Here is a 19,946-nt window from a genome sequence, read left to right on the forward strand (position 1 = left end):
AACTGATTAACTCTGAAATAGCTGAAGATACCAGCTTAAATACCATTTTTAGCTCCACATAAGAAAATTGGGGGAAGGAATGGAATGCCAATTGTGGGAGGTTACCAGGAAAATCACAATAAACAAGGCTAAGGTTGTTATGCAGATTTAAGGCCATGCCTTCTCCTTGGTAAGAGTTTCTAGAGTTTTAGAGTCACCCATTTCTTCCCAGTACAGAGAGGGAGACACACTTACAAATGGACATTTCCCAGATAAATGTAAATATCTCTTAGAAAATCACAAGTTGTACTCAGTTTTTAGATCATTTCCTGTATCTGCTGTGTGTTTTTTTTAATAATCAAATTACGAATAATATATTTTCTTCCCCTTCATTAATAAGAAAATTTTGTGTTATTTATAGCAGAAGTTTAAAATTTGGGATGATTCTAAACAGCAACTCTTTTTAGAAAAATGTGACCCATTCTTCCATATTTCTTAAAGTTGAGGCTCAGAAACCAAGTCTGGGATCTTGAGGAAAAAGTGTTTATAGTATTAAAAAATGAAATTCAACTGAGTAAATTTGAAGATCTGACTTGCTTTATTCAATAATACATGAATCAGGAAACATCTACCAAGTAGAAAGGTGCTTCAAGGAGCTCTATAAAATGAAGATTTTTAGAGGCAGAATGGGAATGAGACAAAAGTGAAAATGAAAGAACTATTTCAGGCAAGGTTTGGGGGAAGCATGAGACTCTGTCATGCAGATTACCTTTCTAGTGTTGATCAGGAAATTCCAGACTGATTGGCTTAAAATTCCTCTGTATAATAACTAAAACTACAATTATGTTAGGTATTAAGTTGTGATTTGCCGACATGGGGCTTAGCAGCACAAGTGATTCCATTGGAGGCCTGTGTCTTTTTTTAAAAAAACAATGGACATCAGTGAGCTACGCAGCTAATGCTTGTTCTTCCTTGATACATTCTGAGAGAGAGAGATATATATACACACACACATACACACACTCACACACACACACACACACACACACATATATATATATATATATATATATATACACATATATATATATATATAAATCCAAACAGAACATTAAGGGTATGCCTGGAACCGAGGGAAAAACCATCACTGATGAATGGCTATATGCATGAATAATAAAAGTAATAGCCATCATTTATTAAACTTCTGTCACATCAGATTTCAATCAAGTCTCTTAAATGAACTTGGAGGAAAGCTTTAACTAGAAATAGGGGTGATTTAGACTGATTTCCCAGAGAAGGCAATGGCACCCCACTCCAGTACTATTGCCTGGAGGATCCCATGGATGGAGGAGCCTGGAAGGCTGCAGTCCATGGGGTCGCTGAGGGTCGGACACGACTGAGTGACTTCACTTTCACTTTTTACTTTCATGCATTGAAGAAGGAAATGGCAACCCACTCCAGTGTTCTTGCCTGGAGGATCCCAGGAATGGGGGAGCCTGGTGGGCTGCCGTCTATGGGGTTGCACAGAGTTGGACACGACTGAAGTGACTTAGCAGTAGCAGCAGCAGACTGATTTCCAAGAGGGAGCAGGGCAGACAGAAACCTGGGGTCGAGAACTGTATTTCCTAGGGAAACAGAAGAAATTGCAGTTATTACTCTCTTGATGTAAGTGAGAGACTGGTGGATTGGTAGACTTAGTCTCAGGCCAGATATGGTGGTTGTCTGCCCTTGAAATGCAGTAATATCTGCTGCTTGTGAAAGCAGTCATCACCACGTGGGGAGAAGTCACTAGCAGCGATAGCACAGTGTTTCTTGACTCTCTCCATTATCCAACTGAGGTTAGGCTACTTACTGCTGGAAAGCCAATGCTTAAGAGACAAATGCTATGTGGAAAGGAAAGTTTGCTTTATTTAGGAGGTCAGCAACCTGGGGAAATGTTAGACTTGTGTCCAAAACCCAACTCCAAAGTTTCTGTTCCACCATTGAAGTTTTCTAAAGGGAGAAGGGGGAAATTAAGTGCACTTAATCATTTGGGGACATTGTTCAGTCACTCAGTCGTGTCCTACTCTTTGCGACCCCATGGACTGCAGCACACCAGGTTTCCCTGTCCTTCACCATCTCCCAAAGTTTGCTCAAACTCAAGTCCATTGAGTCAGTGATGCCATCCAACCATCTCATCCTCTGTTGTCCTCTTCTCTTGCCTTCAGTCTTTCCCAGCATCAGAGTCTTTTCCAGTGAGTTGGGTTTTCACATCAGGTGGCCAGAGTTTTGGAGATTCAGCTTCAGCATCTGTCCTCCCAGTGAATATTCAGGACTGATTTTCTTTATAGGATTAACTGGCTTGAACTCTTTGCAGTCCAAGGGACTCTCAAGAGTCTTCTCCTGAATCACAGTTCAAAAGCCTCAGTTCTTCAGCACTCAGCCTTCTTTATGGTCCAACTCTCATATCCATACATGACTGTCGGAAGAACCATACCTTTAACTATATGGACCTTTGTTGGCAAAGTAATGTCTCTGCTTTTTAATATGCTGTCTAGGTTTGTCATAGCTTTTCTTTCAAGGAGCACACATCTTTTTATTTCATGGCTACAATCACTGTCCGCAGTGATTTTGGAGTCCAAGAAAATAAAATCTGTCACTGTTTCCATTGTTTCCCCATCTATTTGCCATGAAGTGATGGGACCAGATGCCATGATCTTAGTTTTTTGAATTTGAGTTTTAAGCCAGCTTTTTCACTCTCCTCTTTAACTTTCATCAAGAGGCTTTTTAGTTCCTCTTCACTTTCTGCCATAAGGGTGGTGTCATCTGCATATCTGAGGTTATTGATATTTCTCCTGGAAATCTTGATTCCAGCTTGAGCTTCCTCCAGCCCAACATTTCACATGATGTACTCTACATATAAGTTAAATAAGCAGGGTGAAAATATACAGCCTTGACATACTCCGTTCCCAATTTTGGAACCAGTCTGTTGTTCCCTGTCCATTTCTAACTGTTGCTTTTTTGACCTGCATACAGGTTTCTCAGGAGACAGGTGATGTGGTCTGGTACTCCTATCTCTTTAAGAATTTTTCACAGTTTGTTGTACTCCACATAGTGAAAGGCTTTAGGGTAGTCTGGTTAGTTGGTGGTGAGGTAACAGAGTGGTGCTCCAGGGATTTTGTGTTCAGCCTGAAATTCCCATCCTCTACCTGGGTAGAGGCCTTGCGCTCAAGCTCAGTCGCTTCAGTTGTGTCTGACTCTTTGCAACCCCATGGACTGTAGCCTGCCAGGCTCCTCTGTCCATGGGATTCTCCAGGCAAGAATACTGGAGTGGGTTGCCATTTCCTCCTCCAGGGGATCTTTCCCACCCAGGGATCAAACCAGACTCTCCTGTCTCTCCTGCACTGCAGGTGAATTCTTTGCCACTGAGCCACTGGAGAAGCCCCAGTTCCCCAGAGGCCTTAGTTCCTGCAGAAGAACTCAAAGACATTGTTATGTAAATTTCTTGATGAGGAACCAGGACCCTGCTTTAATCTCTGCACTGTTGTTTCTTGATTACTCCTCTCTTCTTTCTGCATCCTCTTCCTTCCTTGATTAGCAACTGTTTGAGGTTTGGAACTCAGGGAAGCTCAGGGAGGCTGAATGAAGCCTATTTCCAACAAACAAGAAACAGGGGGCATGGAAAGGATTTGTCCCAGGGAGGGCTCCTCAGGGTCCTGCTTGATTTCATCTCCTCTGTGATTAGGCATGTATGCAAGCTTCTCCAGGCTCCACTGGAATCCTGCTGCTGCTGCTGCTGCTAAATCACTTCAGTCATGCCCGACTCTGTGCAACCCCATAGACGGCAGCCCACCAGGCTCCCCCATCTCTGGGATTCTCCAGGCAAGAACACTGGAATGGGTTGCCATCTCCTTTTCCAATGCCTGAAATTGAAAAGTGAAAGTGAAGTTGCTCAGTGGGCCCCTGGCAAATGAGAAGCAAGCCTGAGCTGGAGTGGCATTGGCCTTGAGGAAGGCAAAAGTAAGAGAGGACAAAGGACTCTTTAGAATGTTCATGGGGCTTCAAATAGAACCCTGTGAATCCCACCAAGGCAGCACAGTAAGGGGAAGAGGATAGCGAAAATGCAACACCTCAAAAACCCCCTACCTTTTACAGCCTGAGAGAAGAAACAGGAGAAGCCCAGATTCAGAAAAATAGATGTGCTATAAATACATAGCCAGCCTGTAATCTTAATTCAGATTTTGCACAGATCCCTATCACACAGACAGCTACAGTGTCTTAGCTGTTATTATACTTTTGCCATTATTTTCAGACCTAATTGCTTAACGATAGAATGATCTAGATTTCCTTTGTGAGACAAATTCTTTTAAATACTTGCTTTTAAACTGACTTCCCATTTTCAAAACGCTTGTTCCCTAGTACTGACAGAGAGGGTTTGTGTAGGCTCAAGGATTCATGAGCAGCACTGACATTGTACTAACAGAGTGTCTTGAATAGAAACAGGCATTTGAATTGCACAAACTGGGGGAGAAGTAACAAGTCACTGAGCCTGTCCTATCCTTGAGCATCCCTAGTAAAACAGTGTTCTGTCTTGTTTGTTCCATATGCAATAATAAATCAATGTTTTGTTTTGAAAGTACATCAGAAATTAAAGATGTCAGCTATTGGCGATGATGGGAGAGGATAAAAATCGAAGCAATTAGTCTAATTTGACTTTTAGAAGAAAAACAAACAAGCTGGTAGCATTAGATAATGTAGTGTTGAAACAATAGCTTCGGTTTCTCATACATGATGTCTATGGGCCTCCTACAGGTTATATGAGGAAAGGGAAAAAGGCGTGGGGCTTCTGAAATGTCTTTAGTGGATACTCTGGCCTATGCAAAATATGCTCATCCAATTAAAAGGAAAGTATTAAAGAAAATTGGAGAGTCATTTTAATTGAAGTTCCGGAAATGTACAGCTTTTTGAGAGAAATACAATTCCAGAGACGCTCGGCAGGTATTTTTCTATCATCATTACTTCCGCTTCATTACAATCAGCTAAGTTCATCTTTAACTTCACTAGAGTTATAATATACTGTAAGATTGGGTATGAATGTGGCAAAATTCATTTCAATAGATTTACACAAAATTTGTCCTGTATTTATAGAATCATTGAGAGTTTTCAGAGATTAATTTTTGTTTTCCTTACATGTTACCATCCTTTATGGGGGAAATGATATGCTAGAGTTATGGTCACAATATTGGAATTGCAAGAACGTAAGACATCCCCATCTAGAGGAAACTGAGGCTCAGAGAGGCCAAGTAACTCAACCATATTTTCACTGCAGTTGGTGGATCAGATGCTTCCTGCTGGCTTCCTGCAGATGACTCAGATGGCTGCTTCTAGGGTTGGAGGCAAACCCCGTGCTTCTGTGTGTGTGTGTGTGTGTGTGTGTACCTGTGTGCTCATGTTTGGCACACATGGATGATGTGGGAAATACAAAGAGAAGGAGGAAAGTTTATCATTCTCAAATTTGTAGACTCTGCCCAAATGTGGTGTCTGCAGAGCAGACTCCACAGATCCTGCATTTGGGCAGACACCACATTCAGACTTAAATTGAAGAAAATAGGGAAAACCCTGGTGGCTCAATGGTAAAGAATCTGCCTGCAGTGCAGGAGACCTGGGTTCGATTCCTGGGTCGGGAATATCCCCTGGAGAAGGAAATGGCAACCCACTCCAGTGTTCTTGCCTGGAGAATCCCATGGATAGAGGAGGCTGGTGGGCTACAGTCCATGGGCTTGCACAGAGTTGGACACAACCAGGCAACTAAGCAGCAGCAGCAGGGAAAACCACTAGGCCACTCAGATCAGATCAGATCATATCAGTCGCTCAGTCGTGTCCGACTCTTTGCAACCCCATGAATCGCAGCACGCCAGGCCTCCCTGTCCATCACCAACTCCCAGAGGTCACCCAGACTCACGTCCATTGAGTCAGTGATGCCATCCAGCCATCTCATCCTCTGTTGTCCCCTTCTCCTCCTGCCCCCAATCCCTCCCAGCATCAGAGTCTTTTCCAATGCATCAACTCTTCGCATGTGGTGGCCAAAGTACTGGAGTTTCAGCTTTAGCATCATTCCTTCCAAAGAAATCCCAGGGCTGATCTCCTTCAGAATGGACTGGTTGGATCTCCTTGCAGTCCAAGGGACTCTCAAGAGTCTTCTCCAACACTACAGTTCAAAAGCATCAATTCCTCAGTGCTCAGCCTTCTTCACAGTCCAACTCTCACATCCATACATGACCACAGGAAAAACCATAGCCTTGACTAGACGAACCTTTGTTGGCAAAGTAATGTCTTTGCTTTTCAATATGCTATCTAGGTTGGTCATAACTTTCCTTCCAAGGAGTAAGCGTCTTTTAATTTCATGGCTGCAGTCACCATCTGTAGTGATTTTGGAGCCCAGAAAAATAAAGTCTGACACTGTTTCCCCATCTATTTCCCATGAAGTGGTGGGACCAGATGCCATGATCTTCGTTTTCTGAATGTTGAGCTTTAAGCCAACTTAGGCCACTCAGGTATGACCTAAATCAAATCCCTTGTGATTATACAGTGGAGGTAATAAATAGATTCAAGGGATTAGATCTAGTAGACAAAGTGAAGAACTGTGGACAGAGGTTCATAATATTGTACAGAAAGGTGGTGACAAAACCATTGCCAAGAAAGAGAAATGCAAGAATGCAAAGTGGTTGTCTGAGGAGGCCTTACTAATAGCTGTGAAAAGAAGAGAAGTAAAAGGCAAAGGAGAAAGGGAAAGATATATCCAACCAAATGCAGAGTTCCAGGGAATAACAAAGAGAGATAAGAAAACCTTATTAAGTGAACAATGCAAAGAGATAGAGGAAAATAATCGAATGAGAAAGATTGGAGATCTCTTCAAGGAAATTGAGATACCAAGGGAACATTTCATCCAAAGATGGGCACAGTAAAGGACAGAAATGGCAAGGATCTAATAGAAGCAGAAAAGATAAAGAAGAGATGGCAAGAATACAGAAGTATCCAAAAAAATCTTAACAACCCAGATAACCACTGTGGTGTGATCACTCACCTAGAGTCAGACATCCTGGCATCCGAAGTCAAGTGGGCCTTAGGAAGCATCACTATGAACAAAGCTAGTGGAGGTGATGGAATTCCAGCTGAACTGCTTCAAATCCTAAAAGAATGCTGTTAAAGTGCTGTACTCAATATGCCACCAAATTTGAAAAACTCAGCAGTGGCTACAGGACTAGAAAAGGTTAGTTTGCTTCCAATCCCAAAGAAGAGCAATGCCACAGAATGTTCAAACTACCACACAACTGTACTCAATCCACACACTAGCAAGGTAATACTCAAAATCCTTCAAGCTAGGCTTCAGCAGTATGTGCACTGAGAACTTCCAGTTGTACAAGCTGGATTTAAAAAAGGAAGAGGAAACAGATATCAAATTGCTAACATACGATGGATCTTAGAAAAACAAGAGAATTCCAGGAAAACATCTGCTTTATTGACTATGCTAAAGCCTTTGACTGTGTAGATCACAACAAACAGTGGAAAATTCTTAAAGCGATGGGACCACTGTTGGGGGCCAGAGTGAGGTACTCCGCCCGTGGCAAAGGTCATGAGGAAGGAGGCTCGACATACGCAAAGGCGGGATCGAGCCTCAGGAGTCCCCCTGGAAATCCTCGAGCATCTACCCCCATAACCAGAGCCTGCCTACTTTACTACTTTGTGCTCTCACCTACACCTCTGACTTTACGGGGGGCTGTCCCCCACCACCTCTTTCGGAGAAGGAGTTAATTTAGAGCTCCAGTTAATAAAAACTCCTGGGCATGACAAGAGTGTTTTAACCTACAAACTCCTCTGAAGGTTCTCTGGCCTGCCTGACAGGCTTGTCTGGCCACATGTGATCACTCACAGCCTCCCAACTGTGAGAGGCACAAGATGCTTTAAACCTTCTAAAAACAGGTTCCTTAGAAAAGTTAGAAAACTATTAGTATAAATATAATGGGCTGATTAGAAATTGTATTGGTGAAGGGTTTTTCATTTGTTGAGCCAATGTTTGTTGCTAAGTCTCCACATCCCCTGCCCTTACACACATTAATGAATATATAGAATAAATAAGTATGAACCTTTGATATTAATCACATTAGACCTTAGGCTAAGTAAATTATTTCCTTAACTAAAACCCACTACACCCTCACCCTATAGGAATGTAACTTTATTTGGGTGGTGTCTGTTTTAAGAATAATCACCCTTGGAGAAAAAAGTGTTCTGGTTGACTGACCACTGTCACAAGGAGAGGGTCATAAATTGTCAGCAAGCCCCCCTGGCCAGAAGATGATGTAACACCCCTAAGACCTCTGTATACATTTGTGTGAAGCACCTGACTTTAATAAAAGTCAGGACTGCTGTCCCCACGTGACTTTTGTATAACATCTCAGTGTATAAAAACAGACTCTGGAAAATAAAGAATTGGGATCAGTTCCTCGAAATACTGGTCTCCCCATGTCTCTCTCTCTCTCACTCTGGTTGAGTCTCCATCTGGAGTGTGGAACCCACCATACTTACTAATTATGCCTGGGCTTCTAAGATCCGACTGGGGAGGCCTCAGTGTCTCCTCTCCTTCGGGAGAATGGAAGGACGCCTGTGGCCTACGTAAGTGGTGCAAACTTCTTGTCTTGAAGTTTTATTGGTCTCCCGCGTAAACCAAGCTACTCAGCCTCTTTTCTCCACTGAATTTTCCTATTGAGCTATCCTTATTCTTTTACTCTTTATATCTTTAATTAATATCTAATTGAAGCTATTGTATCCTGACCCTCGCCAACGCCGTTCCTGCTTTGAATACCCTGGATCAGCCGGGGCTGGACCCTGGCAGACCACCTTACCTGCCTCCTGAGAAAACTATATGCAGGTCAAAAGCAACAGTTAGAACCAGACATGGAACCACGGACTGATTCAAAATTTGGAAAGGAGTATGTCAAGGCTGTATACTGTCACCCTGTTTATTTAATTTAAATACAAAATATATCATGCAAAATACTGGGCTGGATGAATCACAAGCTAGAATCAAGATTGCTGGGAAAAATATCAACAAGCTCAGATATGCAGATGATACCACTCTAATGGCAGAAAGCAAAGAGGAGCTAAAGAGCCTCTTGATGAAGGTGAAAGAGGAGAGTGAAAAAGCTAGCTTAAAACTCAACATTAAAAACACTAAGATCATGGCATCTGGCCCCATCACTTCATGGCAAATAAATGGGGAGAAAGGGGAAACAATGCCAGATTTTATTTTCTTGGGCTCCAAAATCACTGCAGACCGTGACTGCAGCCATGAAATTAAAAGATGCTTGATTCTTGGAAGAAAAGTTGTGACAAATCTATGTGGTATATTAAAATAAAGGCATCGCTTTGCTGATGAAGGTCCATATAATCAAAGCTATGCTTTTTCCATTAGTTGTGTATGGATGTGATAGTTGGACTGTAAAGAAAAATTGATGCTTTTGAATTGTGGTGCTGGAGAAGGCTCTTGAGTGCCTTGAACAGCAAGGAGATCAAACTGGTCAATCCTAAAGGAAATCAACGCTGAATATTCATTGGAAGGACTGTTGTTGAAGCTCCAGTACTTTGGCCATCTAATGCGAAGAGCTGGCTCATTGGAAAAGACTCTGATGCTGGGAAAGATTGAGAGCAGGAGAAGAAATATGCGACAGAGGATGAGATGGTTGGATGGCATCACTGACTCAATGGACATGAGTTTGAGCAAGCTCCAGGAGATGGTGAAGGACAGGGAAGCCTGGCTTGCTCTAGTCATGGAGTCACAATGAGTCCATACAACTTAGTGACTGAATAACAACAACTGAAGATACTGAGTCTCTACGTTTGTTACATATCTAGTGGGGAAAAGAAAGAAGTGTTAACACAAAGAAGGGTTAACAAAAAGCTCCTGTATTCAAGTAGCTTGAGAATGTACTTGGGGAAATGAGCCATATAGACAAATACCTATAAAAACAGAACCAATTAAAATTTGGTAAAATAGCATATATCAACAACTAAATAAATGCTGCAAAAATTTAGGGTTTTAGGAACTTCCAGGAGAAAGGAATCTATGAGGTGAACTGGTCAAATAAATAGTGGAAACTTATACTTTAAAAGAATCATTCTGGCTACTCCAAGAATAGACTGGGTAGAAAAAAGATCATTGAAGAAACTTCGCAGTTTCACAGTAGTAGGCTGAAGATGTTGGTGGTAAGACCAAGATGGCAGTAGTGGTAGTAGTGAAATACTTAAATTTTGCTTCTGTTTTATAGATTATGTCAACAAATTTACTAACAAATCAGGTGGGAAGCATCAAGTTGCTTAAAGTTTCTTGGCCTGAAATAATACAACAATAAAATACCATTTACTGAAATGGGAGGACTTTATTTAAAAAGTCACTTTGGGGAAAAAACTCAAGAATCTATTTTTGGACATGTTATTGAGTAAGATGAATATTAGCATAGAAAAAGTGATGTTAAGTAGGTAACTGGTTATATGAGCCTGAAGTTCAGGAAAGAGGCCTAGACTGGAAGTAGGAATTTTGAATTCTCCAGAGTAAAGTCATTAGACTGGTGAAATCACCTAAAGATAGAGTGTGGATAAAACAAAACTCTGAGGTGAAGCCCTGGGGCATTCCAGTGTTTAAAATTAGGGAAAAGATGAGGGATATCTAATGAAATCCAAGAAAGAGTGGCAGTAACAGAGGAGGAAATCCTAGAAAGAGTGATGCTCTGAGGGTGATGTGAGCACAGTGGTTCAAGAAAGAAGGGGTGATGGACTGCAGCAGATGATGGACAAAAGTTAAGTGAGGTGAGGACTAAGGATTCATCTTGCATTGAAAGTGTAGAGAAAGTGTAAAGCATGGAGAGAGTGTAACAGCCCAAGAGGCAGTGGTGCTGGGATACTTCATTCCAGGGGCTGTTGAAGTCATGGAAAACCATGGCAGGGGTGGTACAGGAAAGTGACTTTAAACTAGTTGCTAAGAGGGAGTTATTCCAGTGTCTTTAAAATGATAGTATCAAGGAAGAGGAGGGAGATTCTGTTGTCATGAGCTTCAAAGTTGGCATATTTAGGCGAGGAGGACAGTGAACAATGGAGAGTGAGGAGGTAGCTGCCCGACACCAGGGCCAATCTATGGTGTCATAGGGATGGGAAGTTGTAGTACTTCTTCTCCAAGGCTTTAAATATCTGTAATACCCTACTAAACATGTCCCTGTGAATTTTTAAGAACCCCTTAAGTTGGGAATTGCAGCCCCTGGTTGAAAAACCAGCGGACCTAGTTCCAAAGCTCATTTTCTCTTTTTTTCTTGGCACTACCTTGGCTTAGTGACCTTTTCAAACTTGTAAAGTTCTGTGCACATCTATGCCAAGATTATTTTTACACAGCCCCAGCAGTCCTTTTTAATTGGGGTTGGCATGGTGTCCAGGAGATTCTCCTTCTTCACCTGATGTTTTGAAAAATTTCTATTTTATTGATTGATATTTTTAGCCATGGACTCCTTTGTTCAAACAAATTACCTAAAAGCACAAATGAACAAAACACCTGAAATAGAGCTTTTGTTTTTAATTACTGAGGGTTTGTGTGTGTTTTGGTGGGAGGGGGCATGGTTGGGGGAGTTAATAGGGTAGAAGTTTTTAAAAATAACAACCCTAATTCAAAAGGATTACACTCTGATTGAATTGCAGACACCGTATGTGATAATAGATATTTACAGAAATTATCTGTTCCTCCTTGTGATGTTCCTTACATTATAGTGCTCAGTAGGATAACCTATTCGGCCAACATCTGCTGAAGCTAATGCTGGAGATACCTCTAATGGAATAGGGATGCTTAATAGCTTTCTCAGTGATTTTGGTATTGAAAAGATAACTGGCAGATTTCCTGTGTTCTGTAGTCTACTACAGATCAAAATGGCCTGAATCTGAAATTGCACAGAACACTAAGCTTAGACTAGGGATGTGAATAGGGGTATCTCTGTTGAAATGTAACTGGAGAGAGGTGACAAAGACTGTTTTTGACTAAACTTTAGAGAGATTCCTCTGTGCCCTTTTCTCAGCTGGGATTTGACGTTGGGCTTCCACATTGATCCTTACTGAGTCCAATCCTAGCAGCAATGCTGCTAAGTTAGTTTAGAGAGAATCCTCTACCCTTCATCACCTTGACCTGCCTTCAGCAAGAATCCTGTTGTCAACTTTGAAAAATCTCCCTACCCTTGATGTCTCCTCATAGTAATTCTTCACCCACTGACCCTGTTGTTTTGTTCTCTGTCTACAAATTCCCATTTGTATTTGTAATTGAACTCATTTCTATACTGAATTCATCTTTTTCCTCTATTGCAATAGTTTTGGAAAAAAGTTGGCAACTTGTAACTAGTATAGAGCTCTGGTTCTCTTTAATAATTTCTTGTGTGGTAACTTAAATCTGGATTGGAGTCACCATCAGAGCCTCAGACATGACAACGATACTTCAGCATGCACCGAGGCCTTTTGTCTCTAATTTGCCTGTTTATTTGGGAATCCAGTGGTGAATCTGATTCCAGATTCCAGAACTCTGGATAAATATCTAGTCAAGCATGGTGAGAACAGATTTTGATAAGAATCAACTATAGGGACTTTGCTGGTGGTCCAGGGGCTAAGACTCTGTGTTCCCAATGCAGGGGGCCCGGGTTTGATCCCTGGTCAGGGAACTAGATCCCACATACTGCAGCTAAAGATCCTGCATGCTGCAACTAAGACCTGGTGCAGCCAAATAAGTTTTGAAAAAAGAATCAAATATACTCTAGAACTGGTATTAGAGTCTCAGGCAAACAGAAACTAGTCCCAGGCCTCTCTCTTCAGAAGTATAAAGCTATCATTAGTCAAGAACATAGAGTATTCTTAAATGGTTAAACTCCCTCCTCCTTCTCAAGCTCTTGCAGGCTACGTGCTTAGCCACTCTACTCTAATACTATCCACTTCCTTTCTCCCTGGCAAAGTTTACTAAACCCTTGAGCTGCAGTGGCTCCTCTGGGGTTTCTGGGATATCCCCAAATTAATCCACCTAAAAGGAGACCCAGAGTAAAGGATACAAAAATCTTGGACCCAAAGTGTTCTCCTTATTTCTCTTGGTATAAAGAAGCTGAAAAATGGCTAAATAATTCAAGCCTCCCTCAAAGTCTGAGGCTCTTAAGCAATTTCTACAGAAAACATTTTTCCAATCCAACAAGCTGCCTAAATCCTGACACCCAAATATTTCCCTCCTAGTCCTCTTCTGAATCCTTTTTCTCCCAGGATACCCTCCATCAGTCACACCCTAGCCTCTCAACTTCCTGAAACCATAAAGTTCACAATGCCCCCATCTCTTGCAGATGAAACCTAGGGACCTTGGTCTTACTTTGAATTACATGCCATCGTCAAAGGCTTTTCTGACCTCTGAAAGGAAAGGGAAGCTTTACTGAACAATTTAGAATTGTTCTATGAGCCTGTTCTCCTGGATTCCCCTTTATATCAACATAAATACCTATTGATTGGGCCTGGAGATACCTTCCTTTGGTTTAAAAAGCCAAGTGGACCACCTTTGAAAACCATCAGGAGTTTCAGACTACACGATTTCCATTGGAAACTGAGAGAAGTAAAAGAAAAAATTACTAGGGAGCATTCCCCAACAGAGACAGAAAACTGTGGCTGTCACCATAGACTGGCCACAACGTGGAAAGGTATTCAGAGCTAGAAATGACTTCCAAATATCCTCTGAGCACAAGCTTCAGAAATGGTGTCAGATCAGAGCTCTATGACACATTACAGGAAAATATTAACTGGCAAAATGCACATCTGAGGTCCAGACAGTAGCCTAGCATTATGAAAAATAGTGTTTCTGAAAATGGAAAATACACAATCCAACCTTATGGCCTAGCAATTAAAGCAATCAGAAGAACCTGACAAATTTAATCTATGTCAAGCTCCAAAGTCACAGGTTCTCTTTGATCAAGATACGTGCCAAAATTTTGAGGAAAAAAGTTAGGTCTGGGATTATCTAGACCTTAAGAGAAAGGGGAAGCCGGAGTCTTTTTCTCATCAGAGCATGATTGCCTCCCCTCAGAGGAAGTAAGTGCCCACTGCTCTCAACTGCCATTAAACTCACTAGAGAAAATAACCCTTCAAGTTGAAGGGCATTCCTCCAAGTTTCTCAATGATATAGGAGCAACACATTCCACTTTTAACAGCACTTCATTTCCTGTCCCCCTTCCTTGGAGTTCAAAATTTGAACAGTGATGGTTCTAATAATGTACCTCATAATTTCTTTTAGCTCAGTCTCTTAATATTTTTGTAGGACCCTTTAAAGCTTGAAATAACATCCTTCTCAGTTCTTCCACCCAAATAAATCTGTTAGGGATCTTCTCATGAGTTATGATATCGGATTTTATTGTACTTCTAAAAGACTCCTTCCTACAGATCCTCAGCTTCTCCCCTTCATCCCTGTGTCCACTAAGGGCTTTGTCCAACTTGCCTGAGTTTCTTTTCCCCCTTCAGCCTAGCACTTATTTGACCAAAGATTTAAATCAACTGTTATGTAGCATTGCTTTTTACTTATGGGCTAAAGTTTCAGCAATATCAGACACATACAGGATGCTGAACCTCTCAAACTGGAAACAGATTCTTTCACACACCTCCCTAGGATTCCTCAATATCATCCAAAACCAGAAGGACTTGAGAGGCTTTACCTAGCATTCCAGACTTTGTTAGACAGGAAATTTTATCTTCACTTTTGGTCCATACAGTATTCCCGTTTTGGCCATTCAGTTCAGTTCAGTCGCTCAGTCATGTCCGACTCTTTGCAACCCCATGAATCGCAGCACACCAGGCCTCCCTGTCCATCACCAACTCCTGAGTTCACTCAAACTCACGTCCATCGAGTCAGTGATGCCATCCAGCCAGCTCATCCTCTGTCGTCCCCTTTTCCTCCTGCCCCCAAATCCCTCCCAGCATCAGAGTCTTTTCCAGTGAATCAACTCTTCGCATGAGGTAGCCAAAGTACTGGAGTTTCAGCTTTATCATCATTCCCTCCAAAGAGCACCCAGGGCTGATCTCCTTCAGAATGGACTGGTTGGATCTCCTTGCAGTCCAAGGGACTATCAGGAGCCTTCTCCAACACCACAGTTCAAAAGCATCAATTCTTAGGCACTCAGCTTTCTTCATAGTCCAACTCTCACATCCATACATGACCACTGGAAAAGCCATAGCCTTGATTAGACAGACCTTTGTTGGCAAAGTAATGTCTCTGCTTTTTAATATGCTATCTAGGTTGGTCATAACTTTCCTTCCAAGGAGTAAGCGTCTTTTAATTTCATGGCTGCAATCACCATCTGCAGTAATTTTGGAGCCCCCAAAAATAAAGTCTGACACTATTTCCACTGTTTCCCCATCTATTTCTCATGAAGTGATGGGACCAGATGCCATGACCTTCATTTTCTGAATGTTGAGCTTTAAGCCAACTTTTTCACTCTCCTCTTTCACTTTCATCAAGAGGCTTTTTAGTTCCTCTTCACTTTTTGGCCATTAAGGAAACTAATGGGGAGGGATGGTAATTAGTTCAAGGTCTGACATCTGTCAGTAAAATGGTCAAATTTAGATTTTCCTTGGAGAAGGCAATGGCATCCCACTCCAGTACTCCTGCCTGGAAAATCCCATGGACGGAGGAGCCTGGTAGGCTGCAGTCCATGGGGTCGCTATGAGTCAGATATGACTGAGCAACTTCACTTTCACTTTTCACTTTCCTGCATTGGAGAAGGAAATGGCAACCCACTCCAGTGTTCTTGCCTGGAGAATCCCAGGGACGGGGGAGCCTGGTGGGCTGCCGTCTATGGGGTCGCACAGAGTCGGACACGACTGAAGTGACTTAGCAGCAGTAGCAGTAGCAGTAGATTTTCCTTGTTTCCTGATCCAAACACTATCCTCTTTGCTATACCTTCCAGCACCCAGTATTTCACAGTCATTTATATGTTCAGCTTTTTTGAGGATTCCCTTTCACAGGGAACTCTAACCTTTCCTTGCTTTCACTGAGAAAACCAGCAATATACCTGAACTGTTGTGCCTCAGGAATTTACTGAGGCCTCTACCTACTCTTGCATACCCTAAATGCCAGTTTGAAAGACTTAAAGAAAAATCCCAGGAGACTCCACAGTAATCAAGTATATAAATGACTTCCTTGTATGCTCTGACAATTATGACAGGTCCCTTTTGGACACTGAATACCTTCTTAAGACATTAGCAAGAATGGAGCACAAGATGCCTTGTGACAAAATTCAGTTATGCTTGTATGTCTGATATCTTGGTCAAAACACCTCAGCCACAGGAAAGACTGTCTCTACAAACCAAGAATCTACCATCCAACATTTTTTTTCTCCCTGAAACAAAAGGACAACTGAGATTTTAGGGATCTTATGGGGTATTGTAAGGTGTAGATACCTAATTTTCCTACGATTGCTTCATCTCTCTATGCTGTGACTAGGGAGTCATCCCCAGACCCAATAATCTCGAGATGCTTGTGAGAACCTTATGGAATCTCTGCTTTCACCTCCTGCCCTTGGACTTCCCAACTGCTCACTGCCTTTTCCTTTGTTTGTTCATGAATGAGTGGGACATGCTCGTGTAGTAATATCCCAGAGGCCTAATGGATACCAGAGACCCAAGAGGTATTATTACAGCTTGGCCTTAGACCCAGAAACTGAGGCAACCATGTGCCTGTGAGCTGTGGCCACAACTGCCAAAATTGTCCATGCTACCTCTGATTTAATATTAGGCCATCCGCTTGACATAAGTGTTCCTCATGTTGTAGAGACCCAGTTTCTTAATGAATACACATAGTACTATTCCACATCTTGACCTACTACTCTTCCTTTCTCACATCGCCACACCTTCCTGTCAGAAACTTAACCTTGCCACCTTGTTTGCTTTATGCACTGACAGAATCTCCCATGATTGCTTTAGTAATGCCAAATAACTATCTTTTTTTAGGTTAGATTTGTCAGAAAACTCCTTCCCCCAAGTTGATCTCATTATTTAGATCCATGGTACCTCCCTCCAGGAAGAGTATGGGACCTTCCAACTTGATGAATGCACATCTCTTGAATATGAAGCCATGCTAACGGTTAAATCAGCTCAGATGGCTGAATTAATTGATATCACTCAGACTTGCATAAAGGCAGAGAGAAAGAAGGTTAACATTTACACTGACAGCTGCTATGCCTTTAGGGTAGTACATGATGTTGGCATATTATAGAAATAGAAAGGATTCATGACAGCAGCTGGTATCCCAGTCCAAAATAGACTCGAAATAATAGAATGCTTAGAAGCATTGTTATTGTCCCAGCATATTGCTATAGTTAAAACTGAAGGGCATAGTATAAAAAAATCTCAAACACAGCCCAGCAAGACAAATTGACTGATAAATATGCTAACCTAGCAGCCTTCCCATACCACCTAAGATATTCAAGTGGTTTCCAAGTCTTGGGACTATGACCCTGCATTCTGTTTCAAGGCCCTGCCTGGTAGAATTCTTCACTTTTCCTTGAAGGAAACAAATTCTTTAGAATGACTCCCAAGGAAATAATCACCGATATCTACTCAAATAGGCTATAGCAGCACCATGATGCCCACTCGATGGCTCTTAAGTCTGTTGCCCAAGTCATTATGTATAGTTTACATGATATGACCTCGCATGGAAAGGACAAAATGCCAATTATATTAAACACACAATAGTTTGGACCCTTTAGTTTTTATTTGAACCAGGTAGTTTCCTCTTGCTTCATATGACAAAAACATAATCTTGGAAAGACTGTGTGTCTTTTGTAGAGCAAGGAAGGGAAGTAGATCATCTCCCACCAGACCTTCCTTCATTTACAGAAGAACAAGGCTACCCAAGCATACTCACCCTAATCTGCATGTTTTCTAAATGGTTAGAGGTTGTCTCTGCCACAATGCCTCAGCAGCATCTGTAGCCAAAGTTTTTGTAGAATGATTCTTCCCCTCTACTGTATCTAGTAACAGATCACATTTCATTGTCAGAGTTATATAGAAAATTGAAAAGGCAGCACACATTAGTCAAAGTCTCCACCGCTGTTACCATTCTCAGTAATCAGGCATCATAGAAAGAGCCAACAGTACTTCAAGACCAAGCTAGCTAAATTATTTGAAGAATTGAACTCACTGTAGCCATGAGAGATTCCTGTTGCTCTTAAGACTCTCAGAATTTCACCCCTATCTATGTATAAACTATCTCCTTTTAAAGTTATCTTGGGAAGTCCCTTGAGGATGCCTTATTCATCTTGGCTTGCAGAAGATTCTAACCTGACACAATCTGATACCTTTATATACTCTCAAGGGTTAAAAAAATATCCTCAGTCCTATATCAGCAAATGAAGATTGCCTTCCCTTTATTGTGGATTGTTGCATCTGTGTTCATCAGTGATACCACCCTGGACTTTTCTCTTTTTGTGACATCTTTGTCTGGTTTTGGTATCAGGATGATGGTGGCCTTGTAGAATCAGTTTGGGAGTGTTTCTTCCTCTGCAGTTTTTTGGAATAGTTTGAAAAGGATAGGTATTAACTCTTCTCTAAATGTTTGATAGAATTCGCCTGCGAAGCCATCTGCTCCTATACTTTTGCTTCTTAAAAGTCTTTAAATCACAATTTCAATATCAGTGCTTGTGATTGGTCTGTTCATGTTGTCTATTTTTTCATGGTTCAGTCTTGGAAGGTTATTCCTTTCTAAGAATTTGTCCATTTCTTCTAGGTTGCCCATTTTATTGGTATATCATTGCTTGTAATAGTCTCTTATGATCTGTTGCATTTCTGTGGTGTCACTTATAGTGAAGTGAAAGTCACTCAGTCTTGTCTGACTCTTTGTGACCCCATGGAATTCTCCAGACCAGAATACTGGAGTGGGTTGCCATTTCCTTCTCCAGGGGATCTTCCCGACCCAGGAATCGAACCAGGGTCTCCTGCATTGCATGTGGATTCTTAACCTACTGAGCTATCAGGGAAGCCCAGTTGTAAGGTGTCACTTATAACGTCTCCTTTTTCATTTTTAACATTATTGATTTAAGTCCTCTCACTTTTTTTGAGTTTGACTAAAGGTTTATCAATTTTGTTTATCTTCTCGAAGATGCTTTCCCTTTAGAATTTCCTGATTATCCTTTACATGACTTACAAATAGGTGATCCGGTATTCTTAAAATGCCACCATTGGAAAACCAACCTTGATCCCAGATGGAAGGGAGTTTATACCAGTTTACTCTGCTAAAACTCCTGTCAAGTTGTAGATTGTTCAGTCTTGCATTCATGTTTCACAATTAAAGGAAAACAACAGCTGTTCAAACTAGAGAAGTAGTCTAACCAGAAACACCAGACTGAGTCTATACCAGAAGTTCTAGAAGCAGACAACAAGGAGAAGCAGACAACAGCGAGAAGCAGTCATTCATATAAGTAGAGTGACATCACAAGGTAGTCAACTGCTGTCCAAGGTAACAGAACAGAACTCATTTGGATTCCCCTTCCTTGTGTGTTAGTCGCTCAGTCATGTCTGACTCTTTTGTGACCTCATGGACTGTAGCCCACCCAGCATCTCTGTTCATGGGATTTCCTAAGCAAGGATACTGGAGTGGGTTGCCATTTCCTCCTCCAGGGGATCTTCCCAACCCAGGGATTGAACCCAGGTCTCCTGCATTATAGGCAGAATGTTTACCACCTGAGCCACCAGGGAAGCCCTTATCCCCTGCTTTTTTTTTTTTTTCCCCCTCTTATTTGCCTAAAGGTTCTCCTGCTCTTCCCTACTTTTTTTTTTTTATCAAGACATGTTTCTACCCACAGTAACTTTCTACCTTTAACATGACCTCTCTTCACCTTAAACTTCATCTTTCATTTCATTTTCCTGCCTCTAAATTGAAGATATTCTGCTCTTCC

The 19,946-nt window shown here is 41.6% G+C and overlaps 1 protein-coding gene across 4 annotated transcripts in view; it reads left to right on the top strand.

Annotated features, from left to right (window-relative positions):
- Positions 1-19,946, top strand: part of LOC147340106 (uncharacterized) — a 281,692-nt gene that overhangs the window by 235,778 nt on the left and 25,968 nt on the right. The window contains exon 7 of one of the 4 annotated variants that reach the window (XR_015158909.1): positions 3,704-3,843. The exons of 2 other annotated variants lie outside the window; for them this stretch is intronic. The gene's annotated coding sequence lies outside the window, so the exon portion shown is untranslated. Of the gene's footprint in view, positions 1-3,703; positions 3,846-19,946 lie in introns of those variants that run through there. One more of the 4 variants, XM_086387616.1, reaches the window with a different exon arrangement.

The sequence above is a fragment of the Bos grunniens genome, chromosome X, assembly GCF_055505025.1.
Source record: "Bos grunniens cultivar Pamir isolate PY7600 chromosome X, Bosgru_T2T1.0, whole genome shotgun sequence".
Classification (NCBI taxonomy): domain Eukaryota; kingdom Metazoa; phylum Chordata; class Mammalia; order Artiodactyla; family Bovidae; genus Bos; species Bos grunniens.